We start from the raw sequence: 14,026 nt of genomic DNA, 5'->3' as shown, positions 1-14,026 counted from the left end.
ACCTCCAAGTTCAAGAATAGCTTCTTCCCAACAAAAATCAGTCTATTGAACTTTACAGAATAGTAGCCTCAACTACTATGTCCTGTCTATGGAGTATAAGGACTTTGGGATGTTTATTTGCACTACTATTGTGGTTATTAATGTATTGATCTTTTGTTTATCGTACATTATCAATGCGTATTGTGTTTTACTGGCCATTTCTGCTGCTGCAAGTTAGAATTTCATGGTTCCTTTATCGTCACACATGACAATTAAAGGGCCTGTCCCACTTTCACGACCTAATTTGACCTCGACTCATACTCGCAGCATGGTCGTCACAAGGTTGTAGGAGGTCGTAGGAGGTCGTAGGTGGCCGTAGGTAGGTCGTGATGCTAGTCGTAGGTACTAGTGGCCTTAAACACTCTTGACTGTCTGTCAGATGAAAATCTTCAAGGAATTAACTCTGAGTCTCAGAAACACAGAACTAAATATGTAGGCAGTGACCAAAGGTTCGTTGACGCTGATGATCTTAAGGACCCCTTTAAAGAAGGGAAGAAAACTAGAGACGTTCAAGGAGAAAAAAGATTCTCAGAGCTTGGAGTCTTGAAACCTGAAGGGAAGGTGGCACGGTGGTGCTGCCTTACAGCGCATACAGCGCCAGAGACCCGGGTGTGATCCCGACTACGGGTGCTGTCTGCATGGAGTTTGAACATTCTTCCCGTGACTGCGAGGGTTTTCCGGTTTCCTCCCACACTCCAAAGACGTGTAGGTTTGTAGATTAATTGGCTCGGTATAAGTTGAAACAGGCTCAATCACTTCTGAATTTCCTCACGGCAGAATTATACGATGCCCACGGGGGTAGCCTGGAGCAGGAAATAAACCAGGTTCAGTCAACACCTTCTCCTCCAAAGTTCTGGGTTTCCATACAAGGGAACATTGAGATTCGATTACTCTGCAATGTCTAACAAGTGTGGAATATTAATTGATGTTAGGTGTCAGGTATGAGAAGTTATGGGGAGAAGGCAGGAGAATGGGGTTAGGAGGGAGAGATAGATCAGCCATGATTGAATGGCAGAGTAGACTAGATGGGCCAAATGGCCTAATTCTACTCCTACCACTTATGACCTTATGGGCCTCAATGTGAGAGGAGATCAAAAAGGAAAACTTTCTTAATTTTAACTTTTTATCTTTTTTTCCCTTCTCATGGTCGGCATGGTGGCACAGCAGTAGAGTTGTCCCCTTACCATGTATCTGTACACTGCAAGTGGCTCGATTGTAATCATGTATTGTCTTTTCGCTAACTGGTTAGCATGCAACAAACACAACAAAAGCTTTTCACTGTACCTCGGTACACGTGACACTAAACTAAACTGAACTGAGAGATGCTGCCTTACAGAGCCAGAGATCCGGGTTTGATCCTGACTGCCGGTGCTGTCTGTATGGAGTTTGTATGTTCTCCCCATGACCGTGTGGGTTTTCTCCAGGTGCCCCAGTTTCCTCCCACACTCCAAAGGCATACAGGTTTGTAGGCTAATTGGCTTTATAAATTGTAAATTGTCCCTAGATAGACACAAAATGCTGGAGTAACTCAGTGGGTCAGGCAGCAACCCTGGACAAGTTCAAGTTCAAGTTCAAGTTACATTTATTCTCACATGCACCAATTGGTACAGTGAGATCTGAGTTACCATACAGCCATACAGAAAAGGAATAGGTGACATTTTGGGTTGAGACCATTCTTGAGATTGTTCCCTAGCGTGTGTGGGATAGCGCCAGTGTGCGGGGATCGCTGGTCGTCGAGGACTCGGTGGGCTGAAGGTCCTGTTTCCACGCTGTATCTCTAAAGTAAGCTTAACTAAACTTCCATTTTTCACTTCCCAGCTGATATAATTTGTCAGCTTCGGAAATTCACCGAGACGTGATTGATTATGATGTGGTTACAGAGCTGGAAGTATGCGGGCTGGTCATGGTGGCGTTCTGAACCTGGAAACTCACCACTGGGACAATTAGAATGGCAGCTTTGCTGATCTGGGCTTCCTCTCAACGTGGGCCACATTAATCAACAACACGTCATGCTCGGGAGATGTCGAGGTGCGATCTATTCTCAGCCTTCTGCCGCAGGCAAGCCCAGAGCTTCGAAGATGAAGTGTTGACTGCTCCGGGATTGTTTAGTGCTCCACAGTATCCACGTGAGAATCACAACCCAATGTGAGGATAATGAGAAGTAGCGAAATATGTTGCCCAGATAACAACACCAGACATGTGGAGAAGGTCTCGAGTGTTGGGAAGAGGCAAATCATGCACCATCAAACATTGAGGAAACAGACTAGGAAAGATCAAGAGATAGTAAAGGAAGTATGTTTCCCTACTCAAGAAGTTTCCACTCAAGCTTAATACTTCAGCAAGATATAACTGGACAGTTGGATAAAAAAATGGTAAATTGAATTGAAAGTCCAGTTTGAATGGGGCACTGCTACAAGGCAAGAGAATGCACAATATTTGGAAAGATATTACGGTATTGGAAGAACAAAGGATTTGGAGTGTGTTTGCATGCTTTTCAGTCGAATCAGATAATACTATGCACAACCACAATCAGGCTGTACACAGTGGCACAGTGTTAGTGTTACTGCCTTACAACGTCAGATTGTCCCTCACAAGCTACAATCCTGGCTCCGGATGTTGTTTGCACTGAGTTTGTACATTCTTCCTGCGACCGCATGACCCAGTTTCCCCCCACCTTTCAAAGACATGCTGGTTTTTTAGGATAATTGGCTTCTGTAAAACATGTCCCTAGTGTGTAGTAGTGTACGGATGAACTAGTGAACTGGTTGACGCAAACACAGCCTGTTTTTCATGCTACATCTCTAAAAATAAAAATAAAACGAGTACAACAGGTGGAGTGAAGAGAAAAAATATAGATCCTCAGCATCCTCAGAGGTAGCTTGGGAAATTGGGACTGTCCACAATGAAGGAGGTAGGAAAATATGTCCATAGACAGCATCCTTGGATTATCAGATGGAATGTAGTCACCCGTGTTTCCCAACGTTTAGTTAGATTGGTAAGAACATTTTATTCAATCTGTACGAGGCTGTGGACAGGCCACAGTTAAAGCATTCACTCCGGGTAACGCATCCAGAGGCTGCAGCGCATCGTCCGATCAGCTGAGAAGGTTATTTGCTGCAACCTTCCCTCCATTGACGAATTGTACACTGCAAGGGCCAGGAAGCGAGCGGGTAAGATTATCTCTGACCCCTCTCACCCTGGCCGCAAACTCTTTGAATCACTTCCCTCTGGAAGGCGACTCCGGACTGTCAAAGCCGCCACAGCCAGACATAAAAACAGCTTCTTTCCACGAGTAGTAGCTCTACTCAATAACCAAAAGTCTGTAGCCTCTTTTTGCTCTGGTATTTTATTTAATTCACATGTTTAATCAATCATGTTGTATTATTAATGTTTAATATTTTATGTGTCATTCCTAACTGTCACTGGATGTCGTTGTCACTTGCAGGCGGAGCACCAAGGCAAATTCCTTGTATGTGAATACTTGGCCAATAAACATATTCATTCATTCATTAAGGATGGATGGATGTGAAGGCCTTTGTGAGAGACTAAAAGGAGATGTATTAGAGTGACTTCCGCAGTGAGAGATTTTAGCTGAGATTAGGCAAGTAACATGTGGTTCGTTCACTTTGGAGCACAGCAAATTGAGGGGGATAAACCAAATGATGGCTAGTTTTAATGAGAACATAAGAACAACAGAAACAGAAGCAAGTGTGGACCATTCACCCCTTCTGCCTGCTCCATCGTTCATAATATCATGACTTTAACTTTCACCCCAGCACACATTTGATATCAATTCTGTATCCCTTGATCCCCTTAATATCTGTCTCTGGCAATGTAAGGTGGTAGAATATTGTGTTCAGTTCTGGGCACCATGTTATAGTAAATATATTGTCATGCTTGAAAGCGTTCAGAAAAGATTTATGAGGATGTTGCCAGGACTAGACGGCATGAGCAATAGGGAGAGGTTAAGTAGACGGTCTCTATTCCATGGAGCGTAGGAGGATGAGGGGAGATCTTATACAAAATCATGAGAGGACTAGATCGGGTAGATGCACAGAGTCTTTTACCCAGAGTAGGGGAATCGAGGACCAGAGGATATAGGTTCAAGGTGAAGGGGAAATAGGAATTGGAGAGGTACCTTTTTCACATAGGTGGGTGTATGGAACAAGCTGTCAGAGGAGGTAGTTGAGGCTCGGTTTAAGAACCAGTTGGACAGGTACATGGATAGGACAGGATTGGAGGGTTATGGATGAAACGCAGGCAAGTGGGACTAGTGTAGCTGGGACATTGTTGGCCGGTGTGGGTGAAGGGCCTGTTTCCACACTGTATCACTCAATGACTCTAGCTCTACCGCTCTCCCTTAGATTATCACAGGGAAGATGACAAGCAATCAAAGCAAAGTAGTCTAGCTCATGACGCAATAATTATTTGGGTGCTGTGATGTGGCTTCCTGATCCTTTGATGTCCTATCACCATGAAGCAGAAAATGGTTTAGACTCTCAAGAGACAGGCTTGTTTCAGATTTAAATTAGTTTATTGCCATATACAAGTTCACATGTTATTGAAGTGGAAATGGGCCATTCGGCCCATGGAGTGCACTCTGCCATTCAATCATGCTGATCTCTGCCTCCTAATCCCATTTTCCTGCCTTCTACCCATAACCTTTGACACCCGCTCTAATCAAGAAATTGAAACCGTTGAAATTTTGTACTGTTTGTTTAGTTTAGTTTAGTTTAAACAATAGACAATAGACAATAGGTGCAGGCATAGGCCATTCGGCCCTTCGAGCCAGCACCGCCATTCAATGTGATCATGGCTGATCATCCACAATCATTACCCCGTTCCTGCCTTCTCCCCATATCCCCTGACTCCGCTATCTTTAAGAGCCCTATCTAGCTCTCTTTTGAAAGTGTCCAGAGAACTGGCCTCCACCTCCCTCTGAGGCAGAGAATTCCACAGACTCACAACTCTGCGTGTGAAAAAGTTTCCTCATCTCCGCTCGAACCCGGGTCTCTGGCGCTGTGAGGCAGCAACTCTACCGCTGCACCACCGTTTATTGTATAAAATAATCATAATGTGATATCTGAAGGGATTGTTGACTCGATTATCATTAGATGGAGAAATTTATATGACAGAGTACACAGCAATGAGAACAGTAGATTGGTTCACATGTGCAGTTGCCGAGAAAGTGTTTAATTGCTAACAGTTTGCTCACTTGATATTTGTAATGACAGCCAACACTTCACAAATCCACATCTGGCTGTGTTCTGTGGCTGCGAGAGAGAATTTGCTGAAGTAATAAAATCACTGCAGAAATACAACACTGAATATCCGTTAACAAGAGTCTTATAAAACTCTGTATGCAGAGAAGAAGTTTATATATCCCATTGAAATGCAGATGATATTGTTATGCTTCACTTTGCTATACATTGGTTAGATTGCAGAATAGACTGTTGTCTAATTGCTTCTGTCACATATCCCACATCTACTTTTGCATATTTACACTTATAAAGGTCTTTCTTGAGTTACTATGACCATTTGCCAATTGTCCTAACTCTGTATCATTGGGTTAGTTTAGAGATACAGCGCGGAAACAGGCCCTTCGTCCGACCGAGTCCACGCCCACCAGCAATCACCCCGCACACTCACACTATCCTACTCACTAGAGGCAATTTATAATATTTACCGAAGCCAATTAACCTACATACCTGTACTTCTTTGACGTGTGGGAGGGAATCGAAGGCCTCGGAGAAAATCCACACGGTCACGGGGAGAACGTGCAAACTCCGTACAGACAGCACCCGTAGTCAGGATCGAACCCCTGTCAGGCAGCAACTCTAACGCTGCGCCACCGTGCTGCCTTTACTCTTTGGCACCGGGATGTTAGTGGTCTTCATGGAGCAGGTGGGAACCTCAGACTAGAGTGAGAGATTAAAGATGTCCGTGAATACCTCGGCCAGCTGATCCGCACAGGTGGCGAGGACGTGCCCAGGGACTCCATCCATGCTTTTTGCTTCGGCAGATTCTCCCTCACAAAGGTCGATCTTACGTCTGCTTCAGTGACCATTAGTGCAGGTGACACCTGAGACTAGTCAGAGTAGCCAAAGGGAATTCTGTATCCTGGCTTTAGTTTAGAGTTACAACATGGAAAAAGGCCCCTGCTCCCACCGAGTCCGTGCCCACCACCGATCACCCCGTACACTCACACTGTCCTACACACTAGAGGCAATTTACAAGGTAGACAAAAGTGCTGGAGAAACTCAGCGGGTGCAGCAGCATCTATGGAGCGTAGGAAATAGGCAACGTTTCAGGCTAGTTTAATTTAATTTAGAGATACAGCGCGGAAGCAGGCCCTTTGCAGCACCGAGTCTGCGCTGACCAGCGATCACCCCGTACACTAGCACTATCCTATAGATAAGGGATCGTTTACAATTTTTACTGAAACCAAATTAACCCACAAACCTGCCTGTCTTTAGGATGTGGGAGGAAACCGGAGCATCTGGGGAAAACCCACGCGGCCACAGGGAGAACGTCCAAACTCCGTACAGACAGCATTCGAGGTCAGGATCGAACCCGGGTCTCTGACGCTGTGAGGCAGCAACTCTATCATTTCTTGAGCTACAATCAATCAGGTTGCCTGGATACACTCACCATTGCTGTTGGTGGGGGCGTCCTTAGATCGGTTGCTTGGCCTGGAATAGCAATTATTTGACCAATTTTCACGGCTGCAAGGTATTGAAACCTGCCAGGTGAATGCAAATCTTTAACTCAAGATGATCTGTCCCTCCCTAAATAAGATCAGATGTAGCCATAGAGTCATGAACCAAATGATGATGAGATACAAGTGTCTGCAGATGCTGGTTGATATAAAGGGCACCAAGTGCTGAAGTTAAAACCCTGTCCCACTATACGAGTTTACCCAAGAGCTCTCCCGAGTTTAAAAAAAAGATCTAACTCATGGTAAGTACATAGAATGTATGTAGCGGGTACGTCGGAGCTCGTGGATGTCTCGTAGCGGCTACGTTGTAGCTTGTGGATGTCTCGTAGCGGCTTGTAATGCTAACGGCAGGTACTCGGGAAACGCGGAAACTCATGGAGTTTTTTCAACAGTGTGAAAAATGTCCAAGAGTATGAAAATACTCGTGATGAAGTACCACGAGTTTGATTTTTTTAATTAACTCGGGAGAGCTCTTGGGTAAACTCGCATCGTGGGACAGGGGGCTTTTAAATCAGCAGGTCAGGCAGCATCCCTGGGGAACATGGCTAGGTGACGTTGTGGGTTGGGTCCTTTCTTCAAACTAATTGAGGTGGGGGCGGGGGGAAAGCTGGGGAAGAGGAGGGACAGGATAAAGCCAGGTGAGTGATAGGTGGATACAGGTGCAATGAAACAAGCTAGTACGATTAAATGCACAATGTTGGACTTGTGGAGAGACTAGACCAGCATGGCCAGGTTTTATGGGTCCTTTACGCCCTTACTATTGTCTGTTGATTGATTGAAACATGCAGCATGAAACAGGGCCTTTGGCCCATCGAGTCTACACAGGCGTTTTGTTTAAGAAGGAACTGCAGATGCTGGAAAATCGAAGGTACACAAAAATGCTGGAGAAACTCAGCGGGTGCAGCAGCATCTATGGAGCGAAGGAAATAGGCAACGTTTCGGGCCCGAAACGTTGCCTATTTCCTTCGCTCCATAGATGCTGCTGCACCCGCTGAGTTTCTCCAGCATTTGAGTCTACACAGACCATCGATCACTCGTTTAACCACATTCTATGTTATCCCACACTTGCATCCACTCCCGTCACAACCTACAGAGTCCAATTAACCGACAAGCCTGCACGCCCTCGGGATGTGGGAGGAAACCAGAGCACCCGGAGGAAACCCGCGCTGTAAACGCAACACATAGACAGTACCCTAGGTCAGGATGGAAGTGGGTCTCTGCCAGCTGTGCCACCGTGGCTTTTACTGACTGGAAACTACTGGTGATTTGGGGGCACTTGAAGAGGCTGAGGTGGGTGGTGAAGTGGGAAGATATGGAACACATGGAACCTATCGTCAAGACTGGAACATCAGAAGCCAAGTGAACAAAAAAAAAGTGTTTTTAGACATGGTGTAAAAATGACCAGAGATGTCCTCAGAGAGTTAAGGGGATCGGGCAGATGGATGTTTGGCAGCCAAACCACTGAGTATTCATTCCAGGATGAAGCCCGCCTGTGGGACTTGAATAAATGTTTAAAACCCCCAAAGTCGTCAGGCTGCTTATATTTCTTGATGTTCTCAAATCTCCTCCTGTAACTGCGGCATTCTTGTCATCAATATTACCTGTTAACCAGGGCCTGTCGAATAAAAATTACACGTGAAAATCCCGCTACATGGAGGCGTGAGACAGGAAATTTACCGGCACAGCGTGATGTCAGTGTCTGCTGTTGTATTCAGCTGGGCATTCATTGTCAGCTGCACCTGCAGTGAAGCGCATTAGGGCAGCATGGTAGCGCAGTGGTAGAGTTGCTGCCTTGCAGCGCTTGCAGTGCCGGAGACCCGGGTTCAATCCCCACTATGGGTGCTGTCCGTACGAAATTTGTACGTTCTCCCCGTGACCAGCGTGGGTTTTCTCCGGGATCTTCGGTTTCCTCCCACGCTCCAAAGACGTACAGGTTTGTAGGTTAATTGCCTTGGTGCATGTGTAAAATTGTCCCTAGTGTGTGTAGAATACATGCAACTGAGTGCCTGCGCTGTAAAGCACCAACTCTACCACTGTATCGCTCAGTGCTGAGCTATAGGGAGAAGTTGAGCAGGCTGGGGCTTAATTCCTTAGAGCTTGGGAGGATGAGGGATGATCTTATAGAGGTGTAGAATATCATGAGAGAAATAGATCGTCAAGAAGCACAGAGTGGGAGAATCGAAAACCAGAGAACATTGTTTTACACAGAGAGTGGTGGGTGTATGGAACAAGCTGCCAGAAGAGGTAGTTTAGGCAGATACCTTCGCAACATTTAAGAAACGTTTAGACTGGTACATGGATAGGACAGGTTGAGAGGGATATGGGCCAAAAGCAGGCAGCTGGGACTAGCGTAGATGGGACATGTTGGTCGTTGTGGGCAAGTTAGGCCAAAGGGCCTGTTTCTGCACTGTGATTCTATGACTCTATAAAGTTTGGTATCTTTCACTCATTCCTCTCCTGCCAACTTAATTAATTCCCGCTGAATGCTCTGGTCAAAAATGGGCTCAACGAATTGATGTCTTCAAATGTGGGAATAGGCCGGACCTGATGTCCAGTGTCTAGGGTTGCCAACTTTCCCACTCCCAAATAAGGGACAAACGGTCAAAATTCGTTGATCGGCTCGGCCGTGGCTGGGTGAATGATGAATTGTCCCGGGTGCTGGACTGCACACAAAGCCCAGCCGGAGGGTCAGCTGAGGGGTTTTGGCCCGCACGATGTCGCTCGCAAAGCCCGGCACCCCATCCAATTCACGAACCGATGATCGGCCATGAGAAGGAGGGGTGGCGGTGTCGGCGGTAAGCGAAGGTCCGAAGGTCGGACAGCTGGCCGGGCTGCCGACCGACGGGGCCATGGGCGAGGCACTGCTGCTGCACTCCATGGGCTGCACTACGTCGGGACTGGTGAGACGGGGCCAGGCGCAGCGCTCCCGTCGACCCGGGTAGCAGCAGTCAAATACGGGACAAGAGCAGTCCCATATGGGACAAACCAATTTAGCCCAAAATACAGGATGTCCCGGCTAATACGGGACAGTTGGCAACCCTACCTGTGTTTGAACTCACTATTTCTTTACACTAACGTGAGGGCTGGTCATACTGACCGCCTATGCATAAAGGCTTAAGAAGGAACTGCAGATGCTGGAAAATCGAAGGTAGACAAAAATGCTGGAGAAACTCAGCGGGTGCAGCGGCATCTATGGAGCGAAGGAAATAGGCAACGTTTCGGAACGAAACGTTGCCTATTTCCTTCGCTCCATAGATGCCGCTGCACCCGTTGAGTTTCTCCAGCATTTTTGTCCACCTATGCATAAAGGCTGTCCAGTGAGATGGGCTGGGTGGTCCCAGCAGATCAAAGGCTTTTGGAATTGTTATTGAATCACTTTAGGAGTGGCATAGTGGCGCAGATGGTAGAGCTGCTGTCCCACAGCACCAGTGACGTGGGTTCGAACCTGACGATGGGCCCAGTCAGTTCGGAATTTGAACATTCCTCCAGGTGCTTCTATTTCCTCCCACATTCCAAGAACATGCAGCTTGCCAGGATAATTAGCCCTGGCGTGTATGAGAGTGGTAGAATCTGAAGGAAGTTGTGGAAAATGTGGGGAGAGTAACACAAAATGGGATTAGTGCAGGATTAGTGCTGGGCCTCCACTGCCAGAGTGAGACCACAAGCAAACTGTAAGAACCCACGTCCCTTATATTCCACTTGGGCAGCCTACAACTTCTGAACATTGAGTTCTCCAAGATTAAGTAATAGCCCCCTATCCATATTTCTCAACCATCCACAACAGTGCACACACATTTTAGATTAGTTTAGTTTACAGATACAGCGCGGAAACAGGCCCTTCAGCCCAACGAGTCCGCACTGACCAGCGATCCCCACACATTAACACTATCCTACACGCACTAGGGACAAATAAGAATTTACAGAAACCAATTTACATACAAACCAGTACTTTTTTTGGACTGTGGGAGGAATCCGGAGCGCCCAGAGAAAACCCACGCAGGTCATGTGGAGAACATAAAATCTCAGTACAGACAAGCGCCCGTAGTCAGGATCGAACCTGGGTCTCTGGCACTGTAAGACAGCGACCGCCACGCCACCGTGCCGCCCACCATTTTCCACCACCCCGTCATTTTGTTCCTTTCCCCTCCTCCGAACGCTCATTAATTAATCTACCCCCTCAACTGTATCCACCTATCACTCGTGCCGGTATAAGTTACAGCAGTTACTTACTGTAGTTGAACAATGCCTTTAATTAAAGAATGAAGTGTTTAATTATTAGACACAGTGGCATAGCGGTTGAGTTGCTGCCTTTCAGCGCCAAAGACCCGGGTTCGATCCTAACCTCGGGCGCTGTCTGTACAGAGTTTGTATGTTCTTCTCGTGACCGCATGGGTTTTCACCAGATGCTTCGGTTTCCTCCCACAATTCAAAGACGTAGGTTAATTGGCTTAGGTAGAGTTTGCAATTTGTCGTTAGTACGTCGGATAGCGCTAGTGTACGGGGTGATCGCTGTTCGTCATGAATCTGGGCCTGTATCAAGTCTAAAAGTATAAAAAGTAGAAATAGGCCATTTAACGGATCGGGCCTGCTCTGCCCTTCAATGAGACCAAAAGGGATCTTTTAATTCAGCTCCACTCCGCCATTCAGCGCATTCACCGCTGTAACCCTACATCCCAAGATTCTCTCACTAAACATTGGAAAAAAATAGTAGGATTAAACGAGAACTTACCAGTTCGAAGTTTGATCGTTATTTTATGAGGAGTACGTTGATGGAATACGTGAAGAACCCCGCCAGGACGCATGCGTGTCATTCTTCAAAGCAGCGGTGTGAAATCACAGATAACTGTAATGACTGAACATAGTAAGATTAGAGAAGAAAATACCAGTTGAGTATATGATCAAGGGTGGGAGCGGAGGGCACGTATTCCCTCAACGTACTCCTCATAAAATAACGATCAAACTTCGAACTGGTAAGTTCTCGTTTAATCTTACTTATTTTACTTCGGAGTCACGTGAGTGACTACGTGAAGATTTCAAAGCTCTGTGATTTCATGCCGTGGAAACGAGTCCATGCATCACATCTGCCTTAATTGACTGTGGGAGGAATTGTGTTAACATGTTTAGACATGAATCCAGCCTTTATAAATCAGAGCATTGAGTATAGAAGTTGGGATGTAATGTTAAAATTGTACAAGGCATTGGTGAGGCCAATTTTGTAGTATGGTGTACAATTTTGGTCGCCTAATTATGGGAAGGATGTCAACAAAATAGAGAGAGTACAGAGGAGATTTACTAGAATGTTGCCTGGGTTTCAACAACTAGGTTACAGAGAAAGGTTGAACAAGTTAGGGCTTTATTCTTTGGAGCGCAGAAGGTTAAGGGGGGACTTGATAGAGGTCTTTAAAATGATGAGAGGGATAGACAGAGTTGACGTGGATAAGCTTTTCCCACTGAGAGTAGGGAAGATTCAAACAAGGGGACATGACTTGAGAATTAAGGGACAGAAGTTTAGGGGTAACATGAGGGGGAACTTCTTTACTCAGAGAGTGGTGGCTGTGTGGAATGAGCTTCTAGTGAAGGTGGTGGAGGCAGGTTCGTTTTTATCATTTAAAAATAAATTGGATAGTTTGTGGACGGGAAAGGAATGGAGGGTTATGGTCTGAACACAGGTGTATGGGACTAGGGGAGAATACGTGTTCGGCAAGGACTAGAAGGGTCGAGATGGCCTGTTTCCGTGCTGTAATTGTTATATGGTTATATGGTTATATTGAAATCCATGATAAATTGTTAACAACAAATTATAGCCCCTATTTATGGGGTGAAATCATATTACAGAACTTAAAATTGGCTCTGCAAAGTTCCAGTTTAACTACTGGTTTGTGGTAGAATAGTTGGAACATTTTCCCCTGATCCATCCTGCTGTCTCGAGGATTTGGTTCATTGGTACATCCAATTCCATAGCTGCCGATGTAGTTGCAGCCCTGGTGGAATAAGATTTGAATATGTTAGTATCCACCCCAGCTGTTGTTAAAACCTGTTTCAGCCAGCTGGAAATAGTTTGAACCGACACTTTTTTGTGGGTTTGTTTGTGGCTGATTAGTAGTGTCATCTCATAGCCTCAGATGTTTTTGGTGTTCTCCATATAGAACAATAATTGTCTTATTATACAGAGACGATATCTGTAGGGTAATCCCTAAATTCTATTTTGAGGCCTGATGATCCCGGTCTGTTCTGTTTGACTAATTCGTAATATGAAAAGTTATATTCCTGTTGAAGAAGTCATATAGCCCAGCCTTAACTTATGTACGACTGTAACCTTAGTGCCGTGACCAAAGCCATCAGCATGACTGTTTTGTGCGTCAGTCTTTGCAGGGACAGAGCTGTTGCTGGAGACCAATTCCTTAGCAACATTAGGGCAATACTCATATCCCGTTTAGAGAGTACCTGGTTCTTGGGGGATAGATATTAAAAATTCCCCTCATAAGTTTGGTTACCAGGGGTGAGTCCCAACAGAATGATGCTCTGATCCTCGCCATAGATATGTTGATAGGGCACTTCTGGCGCAGTTAATGGCACTGTAACTGAGCCCCTCATCATAATGGAGGACTGCCAGGAATTCGAGAACAGACGTTATGTTCATCAAACTGTAGGTGATGTTGTTTCTGTGACAATATATCTCCCATTTCCTGATGTATACCAGATATAGTTTTTGGTGGACTGTCTGTGGCCCGCTGAGACATTGTTCAATGTTCGGTCCGCCAGTCCCAGTTGCAGTAGAGGTTTCTTAAGACTCTACAAATTGATAGGTTTGTTGTTTTTGACATGGATGGGTTCCCTTGTTACGGGATGAACCAATAATCTGGTTGTTTCAGGATGGTGATGCATGGTTAAACCCATGTTGAGTATCACAGGGAACCATGGTTAAGTAGGCCAATCGGCACTACCAATTAACAGACGCTGAGTCTTGTTGTATTTTTCGTAATACCCGACTGATGATGCAGAAAAGGAGAGAATGCATAGATAAACAATTGCCCCTTCAATGCAGTGAAAAGCATCTGTCCCTGCTGTCCCAGGGTCTGGTTCCCAAGAAACACAGTTTGGTAACTGGTGATTAAGTCTTATTTTATTGAATTTGCGTGACCTGATGTCTGTCACTGAATTTTGGGTTACCTGGTAGGTAAGTAGCTGATATTCCAATATTTCTCTGGATACACCATTACCAAATTGTATTAGTCAGATTGTCACTCTGTAGTCTAACACGCTAGTGAT

This window comes from Amblyraja radiata, chromosome 34 (genome assembly GCF_010909765.2).
Source record: "Amblyraja radiata isolate CabotCenter1 chromosome 34, sAmbRad1.1.pri, whole genome shotgun sequence".
NCBI classification, from domain to species: domain Eukaryota; kingdom Metazoa; phylum Chordata; class Chondrichthyes; order Rajiformes; family Rajidae; genus Amblyraja; species Amblyraja radiata.
The sequence above is the reverse complement of the archived record's forward strand: the minus strand, read 5'-3'. Positions refer to the sequence as shown.